This window comes from Tamandua tetradactyla, chromosome 15 (genome assembly GCF_023851605.1).
Source record: "Tamandua tetradactyla isolate mTamTet1 chromosome 15, mTamTet1.pri, whole genome shotgun sequence".
Lineage (NCBI taxonomy): Eukaryota > Metazoa > Chordata > Mammalia > Pilosa > Myrmecophagidae > Tamandua > Tamandua tetradactyla.
Window position 1 is genome coordinate 4,162,010 of NC_135341.1, and position 25,383 is coordinate 4,187,392.

At 38.2% G+C, this 25,383-nt stretch overlaps 1 long non-coding RNA gene and 1 pseudogene across 1 annotated transcript in view; one reads left to right on the forward strand and one right to left on the reverse strand.

Annotated features, from left to right (window-relative positions):
• Positions 1-25,383, forward strand: part of LOC143656907 (uncharacterized) — a 395,508-nt gene that overhangs the window by 298,366 nt on the left and 71,759 nt on the right. The window contains exon 3 of the long non-coding RNA XR_013162628.1: positions 11,463-11,627. This is a non-coding gene — a long non-coding RNA (uncharacterized LOC143656907). The remainder of the gene's footprint in view (positions 1-11,462; positions 11,628-25,383) is intronic.
• LOC143657840 (eukaryotic translation initiation factor 5 pseudogene) lies at positions 22,137-23,950 on the reverse strand (annotated as a pseudogene).

Genomic DNA, 25,383 nt, shown 5'->3' on the forward strand with positions numbered 1-25,383 from the left:
TCCTAGTCCTTCAACAACTGCACATTTGACCTTAGTTTTAGCATGACCTCTGCTGGGAATCAAATAGCACTGCACCCACAACTCAGCAAAAGTGTACTTGGCTTGTGTTAAGCATCATCCTTCCCCAGAATGCTCTCTACAGAATTGCAGTCATAGAATATTATACATTCTCTTCTTGCAATATTAAAAATCCAAGTCAAGTCTACAAGCCCACAGGGATATCAAGTCTTAGAAGTATTTTCCCAAGACCCAAGATATTCTAGCTAAACTCCTTTGCCTTGATCCTGTGTGGGTGTTTCTAGACCCAAACATTATAGACACTCAAAGAAGCCAATAAGGGCTGCAATGATCAGGGAAGTTTCTTGGAGGTGGTGGAAATAGAGGCACGTCTCATAAATGGCTAGGATTTGAACAGTGAAGAAGAAGTATACTCTGAGAGGGAGTACTTACATTTGTGAAGTCAAGATAGAAGAAATTGCATTTACCAGAATGTGAGAAAGTGAGGCTGACAGCAAATCCATGTTACATGCACAGAACACTATATAAACTTCTCATTTGTTACTTATACCCCACAGCTTCTCGTAATGCACTGTTTACAAAACCAACTCTGAGCATTTCTGTATGTAACAGCTCTTACATTAGTCTCTTCTTCTAGGCAGATCTCAGAAGTAAATATCTTGGTGGTAGCAGCTCCCTTTAAATGTTTCTTTTGTAGGAAGCCTAGCTATTTATCTGTTTAGTGCTTTCTAATTGTTATTGTTCTAGTTTGCTAGCTTCTAGAATGCAGTATACCAGAAACTGAATGGTTTTTAAAAAGGGGAATTTAATGGGTTCTTAGTTTTCAATTTTAAGGCTGAGAAAATGTTTCAATAAAACAAGTCTGGAGAAATGTCCAATATAAGGCATCCAGGGAAAGATACCTTAGTTCAAGAAGGCCAGTGAAGTTTCCAGTTTCTCTCTCACGTGGAAGGGCACATGGTGAACATGGTCAGGGTTCCTCTCTCATCTGGAAGGGCACATGTCAAACACAGCATCATCTGCTAGCTTCTTCCCCTGGCTTGCTGTTTCATGAAGCTCCCCGGGAGGCATTTTCTTTCTTCATCCCCAAAAGTCGCTGGCTGGTAGACTCTGCTTCTTGTGGCTCGGTCATTCTCTGCTCTCTCAGTAATCTCTCATTCTCCAGAATGTTTCCTCTTTTATAGAACTTCAGAAACTAATCAAGATCCATCCGAATGGGTGGAGATATGTCATCACCTAATCCAGCTTAACGACCACTCTTGATTAAATCACACCTCCAGGGAGATGATCTGATTACAGTTTCAAACATACAGAATTGAATAGGGATTAAAAGAAATGGCTGCCTTTACAAAATGGGATTAGGATTAAAACATGGCTTTTCTAGAGCACATGCATCATTTCAAACCAGCACAGTTACTGAGGCAGGTATTTTAGTTTTTTCTTATATTTTTTGTTGTTGTGGAGTGAAGGTATCAGAAGTCCAAAATAGCTTAAACCAACTGAAAAGTTCAGGACAGGTTCTTGATTCAGGAGCTCATATTCCCTCCTCCTGTCTTTCAGGTCTTCACCCAGCTTTTTTGGCTACCCACTCAGACAGTCTTGCTACGTCAATTTCTCTGGAAGCTTCAAACATTCTTACTAATAGGTCCATACATAGGACATAAAAAACATTTTTTAATGATTGTTATGAGTTGAATTGTGTTCCCGGAAAAGACCTTTTCAAGTCCTATCCTGAGTCCTGTGAATGTGACCTTATCTAGAAATAGGGTCTTTGAAGAGAGGGATAGAACTGGAAAACATGTGAAGATGGAGGAAGCAGAGTGATGTCTCTACAAGCCAAGGAATACCAAGGATTGCCAGCAAACACCAGAAACCAAGAAGACCTAAGAAAGGATACTCCCTTACATGTTTCAGTTGGAACATAACCCTACCTACACTTGATCACCAGAACTGTGAGATAATAAATTTCCATTGTTTTAAGCCATTCAGTTTGTGGTACTTTGTGAAGGCAACTCTAGGAAACCAAGGCTCTGGCCAATTGAAAAAATGGCTTAATTATTACTGGACTAAATTGAGTCACATTCCCAATCGTGAACTCACCTGGCTAAGGAAACAAGATGCTGGGATTGGTCAAATCTGAGTCGTAGGCTAATACCTCATGGACAGAAGAAGTATACTCAGTAAAACCACAAGAACTGAGCCTAGACCACATATGGTTCCCCTGAAAGAAATCAGGATACTAACAGAAAAGGAACAGATGTATGTTGGATACACAAACAGTCTATGTTTGAAAAGCAAGTCTCTGAATCCCCAAGTTTTAGACTGAATAATCTCAGTGGCCCAAAAGACCAGGCATTTGCTTTAGAAGCCCTCTCGGTATTGCCTGGATTCCTAGGTGGTCTATACAACCTTGTTGCCCCTTGATGGATGTGCCACCTCATATGGTCTTTATAGATATCCTCTGAAAATCACTGAGATGGTTGAAGAGGTACTTTAATCTCAGCTGGGAGAAAGTGATGGAAGTTCCAGATATGTGTTCGATCTGGTGAGAGAAGAAGGAAGACCTTTTTATATTTAACTTGACTTTGGTGGTTTGCATGAAGCTGCTTAACTCAGCATCTCAAAGCCGTCTTTGCCAGAGGCAGGAGAACCTGATGGTTAAGGAAGTCCTCCGAAGTCGGACTGCCTGGATTTGAACCTGGTTTCTTCATCTTAGTCAAACTCAGCTTTCTATCTTTATGAAGGGGTGTCTTGAAGATTAATGAAATTATGCATGTAAAGTACTAGGCATATACTACAGTATGTAATTAATACAGGTTAGCAAATACTCTCTGCTCTGACATATAATGTAACAACAGCAGACATGGGGGAGATCCTATCTATGGAGAGTTGTGAAAAGTGCAGAGCATATTTCCTCCCATTGGGTAGAAAACCCTTTCTTCTTCATTGTGTTTCCCAAGGGGCAAGAAAATCTGCCTATAACCTTCCTGTGTGTGCTCTGACAACCACTAGCTTCTGGGCATGCTCCCACACCCCCTCTTTCTCATACTCCAGTCAGTCACCGAGTTCTGCTTATTACACCCCTGAAATATTTTTTGAATCTGACCTCCCCTCTTCCCTGCCCCTGTCCCTGCTCCTTTCACAAGCTCCTCTCTCCTTCCCAATTAATTCAGGAATCTCAACTTTATTTCCCTGTCTCCAATTTCTTCCCATCTGCTCTATTCCCTCCTCTTGCTCTTTACCCTTGCCCACAGAATAAAATCCAGTAAGGAAAACGCATTATTTAAGGTCCCTTTCCATGTGATCCCAGCTACCCTTCCATCTGCAAACATCTCCCCCACAAAGCATCTCCGAAGCCACAACCACAGAGAACACGTATTCATTGTTCTCTGAAAACTCCAACAGTTGCACCTGAGAACTTTTGCCCCTGCTGCTTTCACTGCCTGTATATTCTCACATCTTCTTTGATCAGCTAACATCTGCTATCTTTTAGAGTTCAATACTTCTCCCCTGGGTCCTTTCCCTTGGGTTTCCATAGGTAGATGTACATACTGTTCCTCTAGCATTGAACATATTATTGAACAATTGGCTTTGTACTTGTCTCTACTCCTATACAAATCATAAACTTCTAGAAGGCAAGGAGTATGGCTTGTGCATTTTTATATGCCTCGGAATAAGAACAGTGCTAAAAGGTATTTGTTTTCTGCACTGAATATCTGTTCTGAGGTTGTAAATCAGGAGGTTTAAAACAAACCACTATGCATTTCTTCTAAAATAAGAAGCACCATTTTGAGTGTTAATTAGGACTTTTTCTTTCTTTCCTTTTCTAATGTATTTTAAATTGCATAAGTAATGAGCAATACATGAATTCATTCTTATTGTTAAAAATTATACCCACTCTTATTAGTTTGGTGGGCATCCTTTAAGACCTTCTTAAATTATTTATTTATGTATTTATTTAATAGCAGATTTATTGAGATATAATCCCCTTAGCATACACTTCACCATTACAAAATGTACAATTAAGTGATTCTTAGTATATTTATGGAGTTGTGCAACCATCACCACTATCTAATTTTAGAATATTTTTATCCATTACTGTCACAATTTATTCTTCCAGCCCCCCAGCTGCTGGTAACCACTAATCTTCTCTCTGTCTCTGTAGATTTATCTGTTTTGGATATCTCATATACATGGATTTACACAGTATGTGGTCATTTATGTCTGGGGTCTTTCATGTAACATAGTGTTTTCAAGATTCTCCATTTTGTAACATGTATCAATACTTCGTTTTTAGGATAGAATAATTGAATTGTAGGGATATACTACATATACTACACTTTATTTTTCTGTTCACCAGATAATGGACATTTGGGCTGTTTCTAGTTTTTCTATTATGAGTAATACGGGTATGACCATCTGTGCACAAATTTTTATGAGGACATATGCTTTCAATAATAGGAGTGGAATTACTGGTTCACATGGTAACTCATGTGATCTTTGTGTTAAGCTCATGTTTAACTTTGTGAGGAAACCACCAAATGGTTTTCTGCAGTGGCTGCACCATTTCCCATTTCTATCAGCAAAATGTATATTCAAATTTTGTCCATTTTTAGATTGGGCTGCTTGTCTTTTTATTGAGTTGTAAGAATTCTTTATATATTCTAGATATGAGCTTCTTATCAGATAAATGATTTAGACATCGTCTATGTATATTTTGTACATATATATGCAAAGATTTTTTAAATTTTATTTTTTATACATGTTGTGATTGTACAGTTCACACTGTTGTATGCATATCTTCCTGGATCATTGTACATATAAGTCTACCTATTCTTTTCAATTGCTACATAAATGCACATACAGCTATTCCTTTGATGATGGTCATTTTGGTGATACTTGATATTTTTACTATTATAATCAGTGCTATAATGAAAATTCTAGTCCAGTCTTCTTTCTGCACATGTGTATTCTCTCCAGAGGAATCACTGAGTTTAGAGGTATCTAAGTTTTACATTTTGTTAGATTCTATAACAGTGCCTGTTAGAAAGTGTGCTGGTTTGAAACCATTGTGTACCCCAGAAAAGCCATGTTCTTTAATCTTTATTTGGTATTCTTGGTAGGATCTTTTTGGTTGTTTCCATGGAAATGTGACCCTCCTAATTGTGAGTCATACCTTTTAATTAGGTGGTTTCTATGAAGATATGTCTCTACCCATTCAAGGTGGTTTTGCTTAGTAGAGTCCTTTAAGAGGCAACCATTTTGGAAAAAATTTTAGAGCCCTCAGGGCTGACAGAGCCCATACAACCAGAGACCTTTGGAGATGAAAGAAACTGTCCCAGAGGAAGTCATTGAAGAAGCTTGGAGAGAAAACTGACAGATGTCCCAATTTACCTTCTCAGCTTACAAAGGTGTTCTGGATGGCATCAGCCTTTCTTGAGTGAAGGTAGCATCTTCTTGGTGCATTATTTTGGACATTTTCATGGTCTTAGAACTGTAAAATTGCAACTTAATACATTTGCCATTTTAAAAGTCATTCTATATCTGGCATATTGTATTCTGGCAGCTTTAGCAAACCAAAACAGAAACGCTGTACAAATGTACCCTCCCAGTAACAGAGTATGGAATAAACATTTTCTTGCATAATGGCTAACATTTAAACTTAAATATTTTTATCTATCTGATGAGCAAAAATGGTATCTAGTTGTTGTTAAAACTTGCATGAAATTGTTTAATATCGTGGTTTCCATATTTTTATCGTTTGGCATTCAGCAAAGAACCTGTCTTTGATTTTATTTCCTAGATCTTTCCTTCATAGGAGAGCCCTTACATGGCACAGAAAGAAAATGATAGGCAGGCTGAGAGAGCCTGGATTTATATTCTGGTTACTACACATGGAGAAGCCAGCTTGAGCAAAGTGTGACTCTTAACAGACTTTCCATTGTTTTTGGAGCTGACCAGTCTTTTTATCACAATCCAGAGACTTTAACTTCACAAAGATGTAGCATTTTATTTTAATAAAGCTATTTACAGAGCACCATTTTGAGTGACTTTTTTAAACCATTTTTTGCCAGCAGAGGGCTTTTATTAGCTAATCTAACCTTGCTACACTCCATGTTAGCAAAGAGAAAGGAAATGTCCTTGGGTACCAAATATGGAAAGCTGTGCAAAGATTCTCAAAGGGAAAGAAGTTGTTCAGCACTTTGAGGCTGCATTTTCACTCTGTGTTGTGTCTTGACTGAAAATAATGAAGTTCACCAATGCTAATATCCAGAAGGTAAAGGTCTACAAGATTATGCCTCCAAACTGACAGTTATATAAAAAGGACAATGAATTGCTTTTAGAGAGACCAGGTAAAAGTGTGAGTTTGACTGTGAGTATACTTGTACAGGCCTGACCATAAAGCTTCTGTCGTATGAGCGAGAGAAACAGTTTTGGCTATAGAAACGGGTAACTAGCTGTTAAGGACTTACTATGAGTCATTACTGATAAATAAGCAGTGTCAGTAAACTAGTGAAGCATGGCACAGCAGTATAGATTGTGTCCTAGGGGCACAAGACAAATGGGGTAACGATATTGTGGTTCTTCTAATCAGTCCTTCCGTAGAAGAGCTCAGTCAGTAATGGAGATTGGCGACAAGGTGTCAGGGTATCAGGACACTGGGAAAATAGGTAGCGATTCAGGAATAGGTTCCACTGCAGTGTGGAAACTGACATGCTGTCAGAATAGAGCCCAATCCTGTGATCTAAGCCAACATGGTAGAACTAGAGAAAGCTGCATCTCAAAGGGAAATTGGACAGAGTGTTTGACTAAATGGCTTAAATTCAAAATGTACGAAGAGTAGGGAAAGGAAACTAATGCCTTTTCTGCTTTTTTAAAGTCCACCTCCTGAACAGAGGTGGGCACTTCCCTGGACACTCATGCTCAATACTTATAGCAAATTATCACCAGAGAAGGAAGGAACTGTATTTACTTAGCACTGCCCCTTTAGTTCCCAGACAGTTCTACCAGTTTTCTCTCATCTATGTTGGGAACTGGCAAGTAGTTGTGCTTAATGTCTATTAGATTCCAATTCAATTTTGAGGTCCATAATTCAATTGGAATAGATACAGAAAAGTTTCCTTTTTCATTAAAAGGGTAATTGCCTAGTTATCAGAGTGCTGGAAGGATGAGAGCTTATGGATCTTTCATAAAATTGTAAGTTTGTAAGGGGTTGTGTAAGTCATCTTCTCTTCAAACGGGGCTGAACTGAATTCATCCTTGATGGATGCGACACTGTTTAAGAAAGATCTTTAGAGAATGAGGGTTTACAACCTTCAGTGTTTTAGAAACTCTCAATTGCTCTATCATATTGAATGCATTGGCATATGATGGATGGAGATCGATGATCATTTCTTCCCTCTTTAGGTAAAGAGAAAAGTATTATAAATGCCCTTCATTTTTATTAAGTCAAAGAACAATTTTTGAGTACCTATTATGTGCTAGATGCCAGTGATACAATGGTGACAGTGAGAAAGACAGACTTGATCCTTACTGGCATTTAGCTGAGAGATTCATGATGGGTAATAGCCAATAACCAAATGAATAAATGATGACAAATTGTAATAAGTGCTGTGAAGGAAACAATTAAGTGGCTGTTGAAGAAAGTAATAGAAAGAAAGTAAGGTCTAGTTTACATCAGTGATCAGAGAACCTCCTCCCACCTTTATATATTTAATATGGACTCCGAAGTATAAAAGCAATTAGTCATTTACAGAATGGGAGAAATGTATTACTTCCAGGGAGCAGCATGTACAAAGGCCCTGAAGTAGAAATAATGTGGAGTTTTTGAGGAGTTTAAAAGAGTTCACAGTGGCAAGAGCAGAGTAGTTAAGGGGAGAGTTGAATGCCATGAGGTTAGAGAATTAGGTAAGGGGCCAGCCAGTTATATCATTCTAAATGGAATAGGGAGACATTGTGAAATTTATCTTTCTAAAAGATCACCCTTACTGCTGTGTGATGAATGAATTAGAAGTGGGAGAATCCAATAGAGCAGTTAGGATGTACTCCAGGAGGGAAATGGAGGCTTGGACCAAGGTGGTAGTAGTAAAATGGATAGAAAGATACATTTTTGAGATGAACTTTGGAAGTGTTACTGATGGGTTGGAATGGAAGGGTAAATGGAAAACAGGAATCAAGGGTGACACATTGGTTTCTGGCTAGAGCAACAGATACAATGATAGTTCCATCTACTAAATGAACAATGATTGAGAGGGAACAGATTTAGTACAGGGAGGATGAGACTCAAAAACTTATGTTTTCACCCATTAAGTTTGAGACACATGTGAAACAGGCAAGTAGAATTATTGACAAGTCTCGACTTCAGAGAGTTCTGCACTGAAGATACATTTGGGTATATCAATCTATCAGTGGTAATAAAAGTGATGGGGGCGGGCCGCGGTGGCTCAGCGGGCAAAGTGCTTGCCTGCTATGCCGGAGGACCTCGGTTCGATTCCCGGCCCCAGCCCATGTAACAAAAACGGAGAAACAGAATACAATAAAACAAGAAAATGTTTAAAAATGTTTCCCTTTCTTCCTTCCTTCCTTCCTTCTATCCTTCCTTCCTTCTCTCTGTCTTTCCTTAAAAAAAAAAAAAAAAAAAAAAAAAAAGTGATGGGAAAAGAAAGAGTTCAGAGAGGGTAAGAGGAGGGAGAAGGGAAGGGGACCCAAGTGTGAACTGTTAAGAACTCTAGCATTAGTCTCTAGACAGGTGGTTGTGAAGAAAGAGCATCAGACTTAAAAAGGTATGGATTCTGATCCTATTTCTGTTTTAAACACTCTCTTTGACTGTGGATAAGTCACTACCTCTCTCAATATCTATGTCTTTAAAGTGAGGAATTTGGAGTTGTTGACCTCTAAGTTCTCTACTGTCTCCAACATTCTTTGATTCTTCTCTCCCTTAGTAACAGGGTTATTTTCTAGAACTTTGGTCATATTGCAGCTTCCTTTACTGACCTTGAAATGACATACCCAATATGCCCTTTTCTAATTCATGTTCTAACTTTAGGTACACTAAGTTAACATTCCTCTAAATCTTCCCCCACCTCTGCCAAGATTTATTTTTGTGTGTAATGTGCTTGTTACTAGACCTTTCCAATCCATTTTGGAGAGTCTGGGCCACAAGGAGGATGGGTATTAGTAGGGTTTCTTTTTTCATTAAAAGTGTGCCTATTTATTTTTGTTATCCCCATTCAACTCAATTTGCCCAGTTTCTGGTAAATCAGTTTTAGAGATTTGAGGAATGTCAGTGGGTATTCTCTTTCACCTTACTTAATGTTTGTGTTTGGTCCAGAGCATAAAGCAAACCAAATTTCTTCTGCCCAGTACCCAGTAGGACTCATAACCCAAGTGAAATTTGGGTTGGAAGATACATTTCCAAATGAAATGCAGTGGGTGTGTTTGTAGCAGATAATGTTTCAGGGCATTTCCTAAGGATATCAGAGCTGAATCTGCTCTAGATAGATTCTTCTTAACAAATTAACATTATCAAATTATTCATTTTGGGATAATTTTTTAACAAAGTACCTTTGCTGTCCTATCACAATGCTCTATCACTAATTTTTCTTTGTGATGATTCTTTTTTTTTTTTTGTCTTTGTCTCACAATATACCATCTGAGACAGTTGGAAAAAAAGATAAAACAAAATAGTTCATGCTGAAGAACAAAGGTCATTGATCAGTGAAAAATGGCAGATAAAGTAGCAATTCAATGACACATAATAGACTTTTTTTTTTACCCAATAAAGACTCTCAAACCAGCTTTGGGTCATCTCAACACAGAGGGAACACAATTATTATAGTGATGTCATTCTTCTTGTTGTAAGTAAGGGCTTGGCAGAAATTTATTTCTACTATATGTCCCTGTTTCCAGGCTTCAAGCCTCTAGACATGAGTTATATGGTTATTAGAGAAAGAAGAGTTTAGATTAAATGAAAGCAATCATTCCTTGTTATACCTCAGATGATTCAGCCAAATTAGCAGTCGTGTTAAATGAGTAATGCAGGAAGGGGTGAGAAGGTCTGAGCCAGTAACACCATTGTGCTAAGGTACAAAGGAATATTATCCACCTAATTTTGCATTTTTCCTCAAAGTTCTAGAACTCTACATGGAATCCCTGAAAAATTTTCCACAGTAGATCTCACTGGGGTCAGCCTCAATGCCTGCATTAATGTGAAGCACATATTTCCAGTATAGTATATGTTTTGGGCTATATAATGTGCCCTTCCCCCTACTCACTCTCTATTAATAATCATATAGAAGGGAACGTGCAGGAATGGATTCAGAATTGCAAGAATGGATTCAGAATTGGAAAACAGGCCCTGAGACTAATGCTGTGACCAATAGCTGTGTGACCTTGGGTGTGTTACACCCCCTTTCTAAGCCTCTATTCATCTATAAAATGAGACTGGGGTCTTTGCAATTATTCTTTCCACTCTCCACCACTACCACCATCCCCCGCAAAGTGTGGCTCAACCTCTTCCCTCCTTTAAATCTATTTTCAAACTTCACTTTCTAACTGTTATCTTCCCTGAACACCAATATAAAATTGCAAACCTATGATTTGCTATCTTGGCACTCATATACTTCTTTTCTGCTATATTTTTCCTTGTAGTAGTTTTTATGTGCTATGGTATTATAAAATTTTCTTTCTTATTTTACTTATTGTCTGCCTTTCTCCCCAAAGTCTATTACAGCATAACCTCACATAGCCAAATATTTTTTTGCTGATGCATCCACAGGGCCGAGAATATTGCTTAATATGTAGTAGGTGTGCAATATTTATGATTTAGTGACCAAGCCACAACAAAATATTTGGGAACTACAGGAAAAACTCTTAGCCTCCTCTTTGCCATTGCCAGCCCTCTATATTTGCCCCCGGATGCTAACATATAGGGGATGACATTTGGTTGGCATAGGTCTCCCTGCCTCTGCTCTAGTTAGCAATTTCACCATCACCTCCCTGTTTTCGTTTGCTTCAAGGCTGCAAGGAATTGGGAAGATGTTTCTCACCAGAAAAAAAGAGAGATGTAAGAGACCTGCTCCAGGCTTTTTGAGTTGCCCTGACAAATGTAACCACCTATCTTGGCTTTAAAGCATTTGTGTGTCTGAAAAGTAGCTACTCTTGAGAAGGCCAGCTTTTCTGTATTTCAGAGGCAACCTGTGGTCTTTTTGCAGTTTTGATTTCTATCTTTTGGAAGAATCAGCGCCTGCAGCTCTGTTGCATTTGAGGTTTGGAATCTTTCATCCCTGACAGGAGGAGGATAAAAGGGGGCTCTCTGTGGTCTAGGAAGGAGGCTCTCTGGAGGTAAACAAAGGCAAAAGGACCATGAGAATCTTGCTGCTTCCTGGAGCAGATGTTGAAGAAACAGTAGAGCCTGGTTTAACCCAAACTAATTTATTTTGCAGACACAGCATTTGGAGGAACTAACCAGTCTCCAGAGAGGATCTGCTTCCTGGTCTGTCTCTGTCCCCTGGATGGAGTATTGGTGGGAGAGCCCTGAGCCTCTTTGATCATAGCCTCAATCTTCAGCAGCTGAGTTTTCTTGCCCTGTGGGGGCAATGAACAGAAAGGTCAGTGCAAGACGAATGGACGGACATTGAGTGATCTAAGTAAAGTTTGAGATGAAAGTCTACTTTCTAGTACTGATTGAGTGCCTTTAGGTAATGTTTTTGCACCATAGCTGAAGGTTAAGAGATTAGGTACCGTTTGTTGTTTTAAGCTGGTTTTATCTTTACATACCTTGAGAAAATAAATAGTGGTAGTTTTCATTAGTAAATTAATTTTCTCTTGAGGTGATTATCAAAATAGCAATGTTTCTCATTCACCTAAAATATTCAGTACAGCCAACCCACTAGATTTATTACCTTAGTGGTAATGAGTAAGACTTTCTGGGATCAGGACTTCGGAGTATTTGCTGATGGTTAGAAGTGTTAGTTATTGCTATACACACTAAATTAGTCTACCCACTAAATTTTATCCTCCCTTTCTTGACTCTTCTCCCACCCCCTCATTTTATTTCCTGGCATCCTGGAGGCACAGCACTTTGTGGAAAGGAAATTAAAATCTTGGTGATTGAGGACATTATGCTGAATAAATTTAGCCAGAAACAAAAGGACAGATACTGTATGGTCTCACTGATATGAACTAATACAATGAGTGAGCTTTGAGAGTTAAAGTTGAGAACACAACTTTAGATGCAAAGAGGGTAGAGATTGGGCATTTGGTGCTGAAGGAATACAGAATGTTCAACAGGACTGATTGCAAAGACCCAGAAATGGACAGTACAATACTATCTGATGGTAGCACAATAACCTAGGTACACTGAATGCAGCTGAGTGTGCTTATGGTTGAGGGAGGAGGGCTGGAGGCATGTATGACACCAGGAGGAAAGACAGAAGCTAAGAACTGGGACAGTATAGCTTAGCAAGCCTAGAAAGGGCAATGATGGCAATTAACTGTACAAATATAGGAATGTTTTTGTATAAGAGAAAACAAATGATTGTCAATAATGTAAGGGTTTGAAAATGGGATGGTATAGAGGAAAAAATACAATGAGTACAAACTAAGATCTGTAGTCAACAGTAATATTGTAATGTGCTTCCATTTAATGTAACAAAGGCATTATGCCAAAACTAAATGTCAATAAGGAGGGGATATGGGGGAGGGGTCTTTATAGATTGTGATGGTGAAGGCATGGCTATGTGATTATACCTGGAACCTTGATTTTTTTAGTTAGGTTGGATTATATGAGCTGTGAATAAAACTGTTTTTAAAATGAACAGAGAGATACAAGTCCTAGAGAAAATATGGAGAGGGAGATGTACCTTTTCACTGTTGGTAGAGAAGTAGAGTGATGCAACACTTCTGGAGGGCAAGCAGTGTGGTGGTTCCACAGGAGGCTAAGGGTGGAGTTGCCATATGATCCTACAACCCCACCCCTAGCCTGTTGCTAAGGGTATACTTGGAGGATCTGAGAGTGGGGACACAAATGGGTATTTGCACATTGGTGTTTATGGCAGCAGTGTTCTTGTTGTGCAATGGATGGAGGTGGCCTAAGGGTACATCAACTAGGGAGTGGAAGGAGAAACTGTAGTGTACACATACAATGGACTACTGAGTGGCTGCAAGAAGGAATGAAGTTGTGAGGCATGCAACTATGTGAATGAATCTTGAGGGCAGTCTGTTGAATGAAATGTCAGAAATAGAGACAAATGTTATCAGGCCTCACTCAGATGAACTAACTATAAAATATAAACTCAGAGAATTGAAACTGAGAGCATAGGTTATCAGGTTAAACTCCTATTGTAAAGGTTCTTAGATTGTAAACTGTCATAGCAGTTACATCTATTCCAGAGTTGTAACTGTTATCTCTAAATTCCATGATGCTGAGCTATTTGTGTATAACCTGGCCATTCCTCGGAACTTCTGGTATTTGTATGACACCTGAGACTCAGAATTAGAGCTCTGAAAGCTATGAAATTCAGAATTACCCCTTACAGCAACTGTTTAAAAGGTTGAAAAAGTGATCACGCTTCAACTGGAGATATGAACATAGCTGATCTAGATAGGTCTAAGGTAAATCACAATACAGCATAATAGACGATACAGTCTATATTTCAAAACTTCAACATCTGTGTGAGACCAAAGGAAGAGATATTCATTTGGTACAAAATTTATATTTTGGTAGCACACTATCTAATTATCTTGTATGGTCAGTTTATTTGGACCCCAGAATTTCATAAAATCTTGAGTAGGGAGTGAGGTCTTATTGGCTTGTACAGGTTAGTGTGATGCCCTGATACATTTAGGCAGAGAATAAGAAGTATTTGCAAAGTCCCTTTGAGGGACTGGGGAGAAAGGAGGAATTATTAAACTTCCTCACCTGAGGAATTCCTGATATTCTCACAAGCACTAGGGCAACCAATTTAATAGGTGTCATTGTCAGGTTCATGTGTCAACTTGGCCGAGTTGTGGTACCTATTTGTCTGGTTGTGCAAGTGCTGGCCTGTCTGTTGCAATGATGACTGATGACATGTCATAGAATTAGATCATGATCACGTCAGCTGCATCCACAGCTGATTCCATTTGTAATCAACCAAAGGGGGGTGTCTTCTGCAATGAGTGATGCTGAATCTAATCATGGGAAGCCTTTTGAGGAGGATTTAGAAGAGACAGGCTCTATTCCTGCTTCGGCTGGTGAGCCTCTCCTGTGGAGTTCGTCCAGACCCTCCATTGGAGTCATCAGCTTCACAGCCTGCCCTGCCGATTTTGGATCTGCATTCCCACGGCCACGTGAGACACTTTTATAAATTTTATATTTGCTAGTGTTCGCTGTTGTTTCTGTTTCTCTAGAGAACCCTAACCAATACAACAGGCAAAGCCCTTGATGTTGGGGCTTGCCCCTATGAAACTTATTCTTGCAAAGGAGAAGCTAAGCATACTTATAATAATGCCTAAGAGTCACCCTAGAGAACCTCTTCTGTTGCTCAGATGTGGCCTGTCTCTCTAAGCCAACTGCCTTCCCCTCTACATGGGACATGACTCCTATGGGTGTAAATCTCTCTGGCAATGTGGGACATGACTCCAGGGGATGAGCCTGGGCCTGGCATCATGGGATTGAGAAAGCCTTCTTGAGTAAAAGCAGGAAAAGATAAATGAGACAAAATAAAATTTCAGGGCTGAGAGATTTCAAACAGAGTTGAGAGATTATTCTGGAGATTATTCTTATACATTATATAGATATCCCTTTTAGTCTTTCATGTATTAAAATAGCTATAAGGAAATACCTGAAACTATTGAACTGTGTTCCACTAGCCTTGATTGTTGAAGAGAATTGTATAACTATATAGCTTTTACAGTGTGACTGATGCTCTCTTTATCTAGGGTATGGACAGATGGGTAAAAAAAAATGAAATAAAAATAAGGGTGGGCCACAGTGGCTCAGTAGGTAAGAATGCTTGCCTGCCATGCCCGAGGACCCTAGGTTCAATTCCCGGTGCCTACCCATGTAAAGAAAAAAAAAAATAAGAAAAATGAATAAATAAATAATGGGAGGAGGGTTAAGGGGTAAAATAATTTGGTTAAATGCAATACTAGTGTTCAATGAAAGGGAGTGATGGGGGACTGGTATGTATGGGTTTTTTTTCTTTTTTCTTTTATTTCTTTTCCTGAAGTGGTGCAAATGTTCTAAAAATGATCAACTATGTGATGATATTGTGAGCCATTCAGTGTGTATTTTGGATGGACAGTATGGTGCATGAAAATATTTCAATAAAAATATTTTTTTAAAAATTCGTAGTGGGGCAAAGCCTGTGTGTGGTATGTGGTTAGAAAAAGCAGGAAGAGGAGTTCAGCTGGAAGGTAAGTGAAAAAATCTGGTTGGTGGCTGGGTTGAAGGGACTACATATCTCCATTGCTTTAATTGGGGGTGGGGGTGGGGTATATTTGAGGACTAAAGATGCTTTTATCCCTATAAGAAAGTAACTGTCCAAACAATTTATATAAAGTCTCAGTTGATTTCAGTATGCTTTTGATTCTCTAGTTTTATTTTTCCTCAACACTCTTGGTTGTTAACTGGTAGAAATTCAACTTTATTAATATAAACAATAACATTTGTTGACTCACATAACTTGGAAGGTCAGGGTTAAATGGCTTCAGATACAATTGGATCCAGGAAACCTAAATAAGATGATTAGGATTTGGTCTCTCTCTCCCTCTCCCTTCCCTTTTCTCAGTGCTGTATCTCTCGATGTATTTCATATTTTCCTATAGAAAATGTTGCATGGAAGATGGAGTAGCAGTGTTTGATTCAGCTCCTTCTAGCTCATTGACTTCTTCAGCTCTGAATCCAAAATTCCTATGGGAACTATTTTAAATGATTCAGTTTGCATCACATGCCCAGCTCTGAGGCCAGGAAAGCAGAGTATTGTTATTGTCAGTCCTATCAGAATCACACATTCGAAGTTGGGAAGACATTGTTAAAGTTAGGTAGTGATTTTGTTTATCTCTTGCTTGTTTGTGCCTAAAATGCACTTAAAAGAAAAGGAAAAAGTGGGCAACGGTGGCTCAGTGGCAGAGTTCTCACCTGCCATGCCAGAGACCTGGGTTCGGTTCCCGGAACCTGTCCACGCAAAAAAAAAAAAAAAAAAAAAAGGAACATGACATTGTCTGAATATTATACTAATATAAATAAGTGTTGACCCCAATACCAAAGTTTAATAATTTTAGGTCATTATTATCATTTGCATGCTGCAACAGCTCTTAAGGAGGGTAGGGTTAGAATCATCTCAATTTTGGATTTAAAGTAAGTGAAGTTCAAAGTGGTGGTAGCCTTAAACAGAACACAGCAGGAGAGCAGAAGCAAATTAATGTTCATTCTCTTTCATATTCATTTTGGGGGGTTAACATTTTATGGGTAGGGATGATGTGTTAAAATCTAAGTAAAAAATTTTAAAATATGAACTAGGCTTCCCCCACATTCTTTGCCATGTTCCTTAACTTTCTTAACTTCCTCTTTATTCTTTTGATAATGAATGGTGGTGATAGTAGCACAACATTATGAATGTAATTAACAGCACTGAATATATATCTGAATGTGGTTAAAAGAGGAGATGTTAAGTTGTATATATGGTACTATAATAAACTTAAAAAAAATGCATGGAACTGCACTAAACAGTTAACCCCAAGTTAAGCCATGCACTATAGTTAATAGTACAATTATAAAACTGTGCTTTCATCAACCATTACAAATGTGCCACACTAATGCAAGACAGTAACAATAGGGTGGAAAATACAGAGAATCCTGTATTTTAAGCATGATTGTTTTGTAAACCCACATCTCTAATTGTAAAAACAATAATCGAACAAAAAGTCTTTATTACCCTTCTTTAGACCTAAATGTTCTTGAAGGCATAATTCTTATCTTAATTTCTTACATAACCCACAATAATTAACACAGAGGCTCACACATAACAAGAAATACTTGCTGAATGAATATACAAATGAATGAGTGAATAAAAAATGAGTTCATATGTAAGTGAAGAAAAGGAGCCAAGGTTTATTCTGATTTTTCTAGTTTACTAGACTGTGAGTATAAGAAAAACTTGCCCAGCCATGATAGAAAAGCAACATCTTCATTAATTTTCTTCCTTTATAAGAGTTGCATTTTGCAATATTATACCTGATGCTCTCCTTTTAAGAAGAATATGATTCTTTAGGTTATATTGTGCTACATTACAAAACACCCCAAGTTTCAGTGGTTTGCCAGAGGTGCCAGTCTCTCCAAGAGCATAAACAGTTTCTATCCCCCTATCCCATATTGTCGATACCTCTTTTCAATGTGAAAAAAATTAGAAGGAGCATAACCCAAATATTCCTAAAAGACTGGGAGAAAGATCAAAGGAGAGGGAGGAGTTGTGTCAGAGAAGATAGGATTTAAGAACTAAGTATGACTACTGACTCATTATATTAATATCTCCTTTTAGTCTCCAGTGTTTTAGAGTATGTAGAAGGAAAAACCTGAAACTGTGGAACTGTAACCAATACCAAGCTTTGAAATCTGTTCTCTAACTACCTCTTGAAATGTACTTTGAAATGTATTGCTTTTTTTGTAAATACGTTCTATTTTACAATAAAAAAATGTCTTAAAAAATCAGCAGTTTAAAACAGCAACAACCCTTTATCTCTCACTAACTGTGAATCGCCCGTGCTCTGCTGGGTAGTTCTGCTGCTGCATATAGCGTTGGTTGGAGCTGTAGTAATCTGAGTGTTCAACCAGGCTGGGATTGTCAAGACAATTTGCACACATCGTTGACATTTGTTGCTGGCATTGACTACTAAAACTCTATGGTTCTTCTCCATGTGGCCTCTCATGTGGGTTGGTCTTCTCACTGCAAGGTGGTGGGGTTCCAAAGAGAGTGCTCCAAGCATGCGGTGGCAGATGCTGGCAATTGCTTCAAGCTCAGTCTGGGAAGTAACTTCGTGACCTCCACCATATTCAAGACAAAGGGCCAGGCCAGATGCAGGAAGCCAGAAAATAGGATCCACTTCTCAGTGGGTGGAATGAAGAGAATCTGTGACTATCTTTAATCTACTACAGTGGTATTATCTTTAGGGAATGAATAGTCGTTGAATGGATAAAAATGTGAATGAATGAAAGACACAGGATTTGTTTGTATTCTAATTGTGGCTCTATATTTTAATGTCTTAGCTACTCAAGTTGTATAAACTTTCTGAGCTTTGGTTTTCTTGATGATAATTAGAGTTGTTTTGAAGGTTAAATGAGGTCATGTGTGTAAAACCCTTAGTTCAGTGATTCAGCCAAGAGTATGTAGTCAATAAATTAGTCATTGATGTTGTAATTACTGTTGCTTTTTTAAAAAGTAAAATTTCTTTAAAAAATTTGAGCAGTTATAGGTTTACAGAAAAATCATCCAAAGAGTACAGAGGACCCATATATTCCAATATGTGCAGTTTTTCCAATTATTATATTAATGTGGTACCTTGGTTATAACTGATGAGACAATATTCTTATAATTATACTATTAACTATCATCAGTAGTATAGATTAGTGTTCACTGTTTGTATTGTACAGTTGTATAGGCATTTAAAAATTTTTATTTTGGTAACATAAATATAATGTAAAGTTCCTCATTTTATCCTTTCAGTTATTCAATTCAGCAGTGTTAATTGCATTCACAATGTGTGCCACCATCACCAAAATTTTCCATCATCCCACACAGAAAGTCTGTATCAATTAAGCATTACTGTGCCATTCTCCACCCCTACCCAGTCCCTGGTAACCTGCATACTGGTTTTTTACTTTATGAATTTGCATATTTGAATTATTTCATATAAGTGAGATTATACAGTGTTTGCCCTTTTATATCTGACATACTTCACTCAACATGGTGTCTTTTAAGACTCACCCATGTTGCAGCATGCATCAGAACTTCATTCCTTTTTTATGACTGAATAATTTTCCATTATATTATATACCTCACTTTGTTCATTCATCTGTTGATGTGTTTGGGTGGCTTCTATCTTTTAGCAATTGTGAATAAAGCCATCGTGAACATTGGTATGCAAATATCTGAGTTCCTGCTTTTCAATTCTAGAAGTAGGATTGCCAGTCATGTAATAATTCTATACTTAATTTCCGAGCAATCACGAAACTATTTTCTGGTGTTTGTAACATGCCATTCTATATTCCTGCAAGCAATGTTTGAGTCTCTTTGTTTTTCTACATCTTTTTCAACACTTATTTTCCCTTTTTGTAATAGTAGCCATTATATTGGGAGTGAAATGGCGTATAATTGTGGTTTTGCTTTGCATTTCCCAGATGGCTAATGATGTTGAGCATCTTTTCATGTGCTTTTTGGCCATTTGTATATTCAAGTTTTTGCCCATTTCTTAAGTGGTCTGTTTATCTTTTTGTTGTTGAGTTGTGAGAATTCTGGATATTGAACCTTTACCAGATATACGGCTTCCTAATATTTTCTCCTATTTTGCATGTTGTCTTTTTACTTTCTTCATAAAATCCCTTGATGCATAAATAAATTTTGTTTTGATTAGGGGCAACTGTATGATGCCCTCCAGGAAAAGTTTGGTGTAATAAAATTTAGCCTGAAATTTTCTGTTACTGAGGGATCTAAGTCTTAGTATTCAATTCATATAATTAATTCAGAGGTTACCCACAATGCTGCAGGCTTCACACACACACAAAAGAAACATTAGGACCATTGTAGGTCATTGTGATCTTTCAGTTCTCCATAAATAGGTAAAAAGCTCTTACAGTTTTGCTTTCAAGGATTGATTTGGATTACTCAGTTCTAAAAAGAATAGTCAATTAAATATCATTTGTATTTGCAGGGCAAATGATACAAAAGATGAAACATTTCTGTGTACATTTAAGTAGATGGATGTGTACATATAATTTGATAAACTCATTTCATGAGTAGAGCTGTAAAGTGGTAATGCACTGGAAATGAGCATGTGGACGCACAATACATAGGGAATTTCTTCTGCCAGTAACTTCATCTTGTGGATAAAGGTTGAGTGTTAGCGGATATCCATAGCAGAAAAAAAAAACAACAGCTAAAACAGAACTCTTGATTCCTCCATCTCACCTCAAATCTGCTCCTCTTGCAATCTTAGCCATTTCCATTAATGGCTCAAACCAAAAACTTGATCTCCTTTTGTCCTTCCTAATCTTACCTAGTCAAGAAGCTAGTCATCTAAGATATCTCCTCAAATATGAATATCTGATTTGGCTACTTCTCTCTTTTTTCTCATCATCTCTAGCCTAGATTATTGTAATAACTCCTAACTGATAGTTCTTACTTTCATTTTTGCCTTCCTTGTGTCCCTTCTCTGCATAGCTACACAAAACTTCCTTGAAAACCCTCCAATGGCTTCCCATTATATTTAGAATAGAATTCAAATTCCTTCTCTTGGAAAATACTCTCTGTCCCCATCTTCTATTACTCTCCTCTTTGCTACTTCTGTACTCCTCCAAATTCAAGCTTATACCTGCTGAATGCTTTGACACTTGCTGTATCTTTTGTCTGAAATGCTTTGTGCCCAGGTTTTCCCCAAAACAGTCTCCCTCTTGTCATTGAGGTCTCATCTTGGAGAAGCTTTCCTTGACCAAAGAAGCCAAATCAACACCCTCTCTTCACTTCCTACAGCATTCTTAATACATTTATAGCACTAACCATGCTTTGCAGTCATTTTTTAAAAATTTATATTTATCATTTGCTTCCTTTTCACAATGTAAGATCCACCAGAACAGCAGTCTTGTGTTTCTGTCTTATTCACTACTATAACCCCAGCACCTAGAATGTGCTCGGGTACAATAGGCGCTAAATGAAGAGAAGTAAAATAGTTCCTGGTACCTAACAAGTCAGAAATGATCACTGCCTTCCTGAAACTTAGGTTTCTTCAGTCAAAAACTCTCATCTATTTACTATAAATAAAAAGTTATGATTTTTTAAAAAGTAATCAGTACTGAGAATATATGAAAGTAAATATATGGTTATTTCTAGGCACTCAGATTAAGCTCATATTCCTATTTTTACTGATGGATCTGCCTTCCTGCCACTTCTAGTCATCGTTCTGCCAATAGTCTAGGCAGCACAGTGGCACAATATAAAGTCTGTCATATCCAGGTTCTAGGCTGTCATATTTTATTGATATTAGATGGGTGGATGAGACTTAATAGAAAACCAAAATCCCTATAGGTTTTTCACATTTCAAAATTTGCTTGCAGTGAATCAGCGTAAAGAATCAGAAAGACTTCTAAATAAACCGATTGAACTAATAATTTGAGAACTGAGAAGTGAGCCAATCAGTACTTTACTTTCTGGCTTTGAAATGATGTTTCATTATTCACAAATAATCTTTCTGAACATCTTGATGCACTTCATGAAAATAGATTTTGAAATAGTACTTAAATATTCAGTTTGGGGGTCTTTCAGAAGTGAATGGCAATTTTTGTCTCATCATTAATGTGAGCTCATTACAGCAACTTAAAGTGCATTTTTTGATGTGGTTATGATTCTTGATAGTCCAATCCGAGTCACACTTCTGATATTCAGTATTCCTATCTGGGTACAAACTGGTTGCAAAAAAGTAATCATTTTTATTACTCATCATTGCTTTATTTTTAAAATTGTTTTAAATTGCCCAGGAATTTTCATTTAAATTTCTTAAAACAATGTATTAAATATATCTAGAAGGATTAAATCTAAATTGTTTTTATTTTTTCAGGATATATTGGTGAAGTCACTGAAATAAAATAACAAAATATCGAGCACCTAAGAGATGCCAGGAGAATTAATTCAAATTTTCACATACTAACCCTTCAAGTTAAGTATTAGCCTCATTTTGAAGATTAGAAAACAAATGTTCAGAAAGTTAAAATAACTTATTCCAGGTTACATACCCAATAAATGGAAGGGTCCAGATTTAATGCAAGGTCTACCTAATTCCAAGAATTTTTGACCATCCATAACACTAAACTCACTTTTTTAAATGCTTGAATATTGCATGCTCTTTATGATCATTTTTTTTTTGAAGAATGACCAAAAACAAATCTTTATTTGTTATAACTGTATAAATGTGATCCATGTGTCCACCACTAGTTTTTTCAAAAAGAAACATGCTATGAATAAGCAAACTACATTTGCCCACTGATGTGTATGGACTCCCTAGATGTCTCGTTGGGCTTAATTACAGACCACTCACAGTAAAACATTTTTAGTATAAAGTGTAGCATGATGTTAAGCCATTTTAGCTTTTGCACATACATGTTGCACTTCTGGCTGATAATGCAGAAAAATTTGCAGTATTACACTGTCAAGCTAGGTTGCATCCATCATTTTAAATAGCATCAATGTCAATGTCATCATCCTTGTTGTCAGACTTCACAGTTTCAACTTTAGGTATACTGGCAGTCTTCAAATACACCACCTCAATGTTCTCATCTTCATCTTCCTCTTCTCCACCAGAAGATTCCTCCTCTGCTTCCTTCAACCATTTAATAAATGGTTCTGCTTTGACACGAATCTCTTTGGCAAGTTCCTTTGAGACATATTTCTTGGAGGCCTTTTCCGACCAGCTGATGATGACCTCTTCTTCCAAAAGGTCTGCATCATCCATCTCTTTCAAGATATGTGGAATCTTGGAGCTGAGCTGAGCTTGATGCATGGCTACCACACGCTCCAAACCATGAAGAAGGTACTGTTGAGCCTTTTTGTTGTTATGGCAAAATCTGAGGAAATGGCGCCTGTATTTCTTAATTTGTTCCCTAATCTTCTCATTAAAAAGAACTTCAGTCAAAACAAGAGGGCCCATGGCTTTTACATCCAGTCTTTCTGCTTCAGCAACAATTTCTTTGTCAGACGAGTCAATAATACCCTCTTCTTTCTTTTTCTTAACAAAATCAAACAGGATATTGACTCGCTCTTCAACAGTCCTTTCCAAATCATCGCTGAGAGTCAAAACTTTTGCATGGTCACTAATTTCATCCATTCTGTGCCTTTGAGCTTCCTCAGTTATATCTTTTCCCCAATCATCATCCTCTTCCTCTTCCATAGCATGTGGAGGAGGACTGATTTCATTTGGTGGTGGTGGTGGTGGTGTCTCACTGCTGGATATGGGGCCATTTTCCTTGTCTTTGCCCTTTCTATTTTTCTTTTCCTTTTCTTTCTTTCCTGTGCCACTGTCACTATTCTCAGGTGGGTTTTTGAGAATGAACGTGCAGAGTTTATGATGTGTGTCAAGCATGCCTCGATAGCCACAGGCTTTACAAGAATTACCTATTGTTTGCTTCTTTGGATTGACATGCAGATCTGTTTCAGGATTCTCACACTCAGGACAGAGAACAAGTTTTTTAATAAATCCATCCAACATGTCTTGCAGCTTATTCGCCTCATGAGATCCATTGACAATGCAACGGTCATTCTTAACATCAAACCGGGTCTGTGCTCCCAGCTCACAACCCAAATATTTGGTGGGATACGTTGGAGGCCGATTAAGTGCCTTTGCAATGTCAACCATGTTGACTATAACTGTCTTGATTCCATTTCCTTTCCCCTCAACCTTGGCGATCAGACGGGACATCTTGTAGCGATAGAACTGATCTGACATGCTGCGGTTGACGTTGACAGACATTTTGGCTTATTAGTGGCTTTATCAATAAGATGAAGAGATCTTTGATTGCAACTTTTTGGTATCTTCTGTCTGGAGAAGAAGGGATGACATAAATGACTGCAAGAGTTCTCGGTCTCTGACATGAAAAAATTTTCGCCACTGAGGCTGTAAGCTTCTTGATTGTATGCTATGTTTCCCCAATACAGGTACCAATGGCTGCGCAACAGCTCTTGCGGCCGCCTTTTTTCCTCCCAGGAGTCACATCCTCCTACCATCCTCGTCCCACAGCTGCGGACAGAGCCCTCGAGCGTCGGGGACCTGCCAGGTGCAGCGTGGCTGGGAGTGGGGACCAGCTGGACCCCGGGCCTAGCCCCGCCAGAGGAGCTACCCCCTCCCTGGTGGCTCTCTTCATGATCATTTGAAAGGTTGATGATGAAACTCAGAGGGCGCAGGAAGGGGAGAGGAGATGTCAATTTAAGACTACAAACCCCTTCCCCAAAATTAATTGGAAAATTACTAGTTTAGGACACTTGTCACAGAAGTTTATAGCAGAGGAAGGCTACCTTACAGATTATCTATCACTTCTAATCCAACCTCATTTTATAGATATTGAGTTCGAGGCACTGACAGCTTAGTGAGGTGGTTTGAAGCTGTGTGGGAACTCTTAGGGGTGTGAACCCATTGTAAGTAGGGCCTTTTGATGAAGTTATTTCAGTTGAGGTTCATCCTCAACCAGGATGGGTCTTAATCCTATCACTGGAGTCCTTTATAAGAAGCATGAAATTCAGACAGAGAGAAAGGCACAGGAAGCAAGAAGCTGAACATCAACAAAAACCAGGAGAGAAGGGAAAGACCAGGAGATGCCACCATGTGCCTGCCATGTGACAGGAAATCTAAGGACCAAGGATTGCCAGCAGCCAGTCCTGGAACACCACATGCTTCAAGGAGAAAGCATTGTGTTGATGATGCCTTGATTTGGATTTTTTCCTAACCTTTGAATACATTCCAATTGCTTAACCTAACCCATTTAATGCTATTTGCTTGAGCAGCCTAGAAAACTAAAATGCTTAAGTTCACACAATGAAAGGGAGGTTGACTAGGTTAGAACACCAGGTTTCTGTCTCCTGAAAGATGATCTTTTAACTACTGGGAAGACCGTGAACTTTTGTAATGTCTGTGTTCTTGAACTGTCCTTCTCTTCCTCTATAGCTACCACTTAATGGTGCTCAGACATATAGCCTTAGCTATGCACTTTGCAACACTATCGCATTTGATTTCCATAGCAGCTTGTTAGATGTTATTGTACCATTTTGCTGATGTGAGCCTTGAAACTAAGAAAAGTTAAATAACTTGTCTTGTCAATGGGTAAACAGGGAATCCAGCCCAGGTCTGTTTGGCTCCCAGCTGTCGTGGTCCCCAGGAGCAGGGTAGGAGTAACAATCTTATTGGAAAGGGAGGCTAGAGGAAGTAGGGCTTGAAGGTGCATGGATGGATGAAGATCACGAGAACCCTACTAAACCATTGATTTAGCATTGTCAGCAACATTTTTCCAAGTACTCACTGCTTAGAAACTACTTAATTATATCCTCAACTGACACCAAATACCCAGGATTCTATCTATGCCTGATTTTAAAGTCCCACAAATTTGTTTGTTACTGACTGTAGTAAACTTAT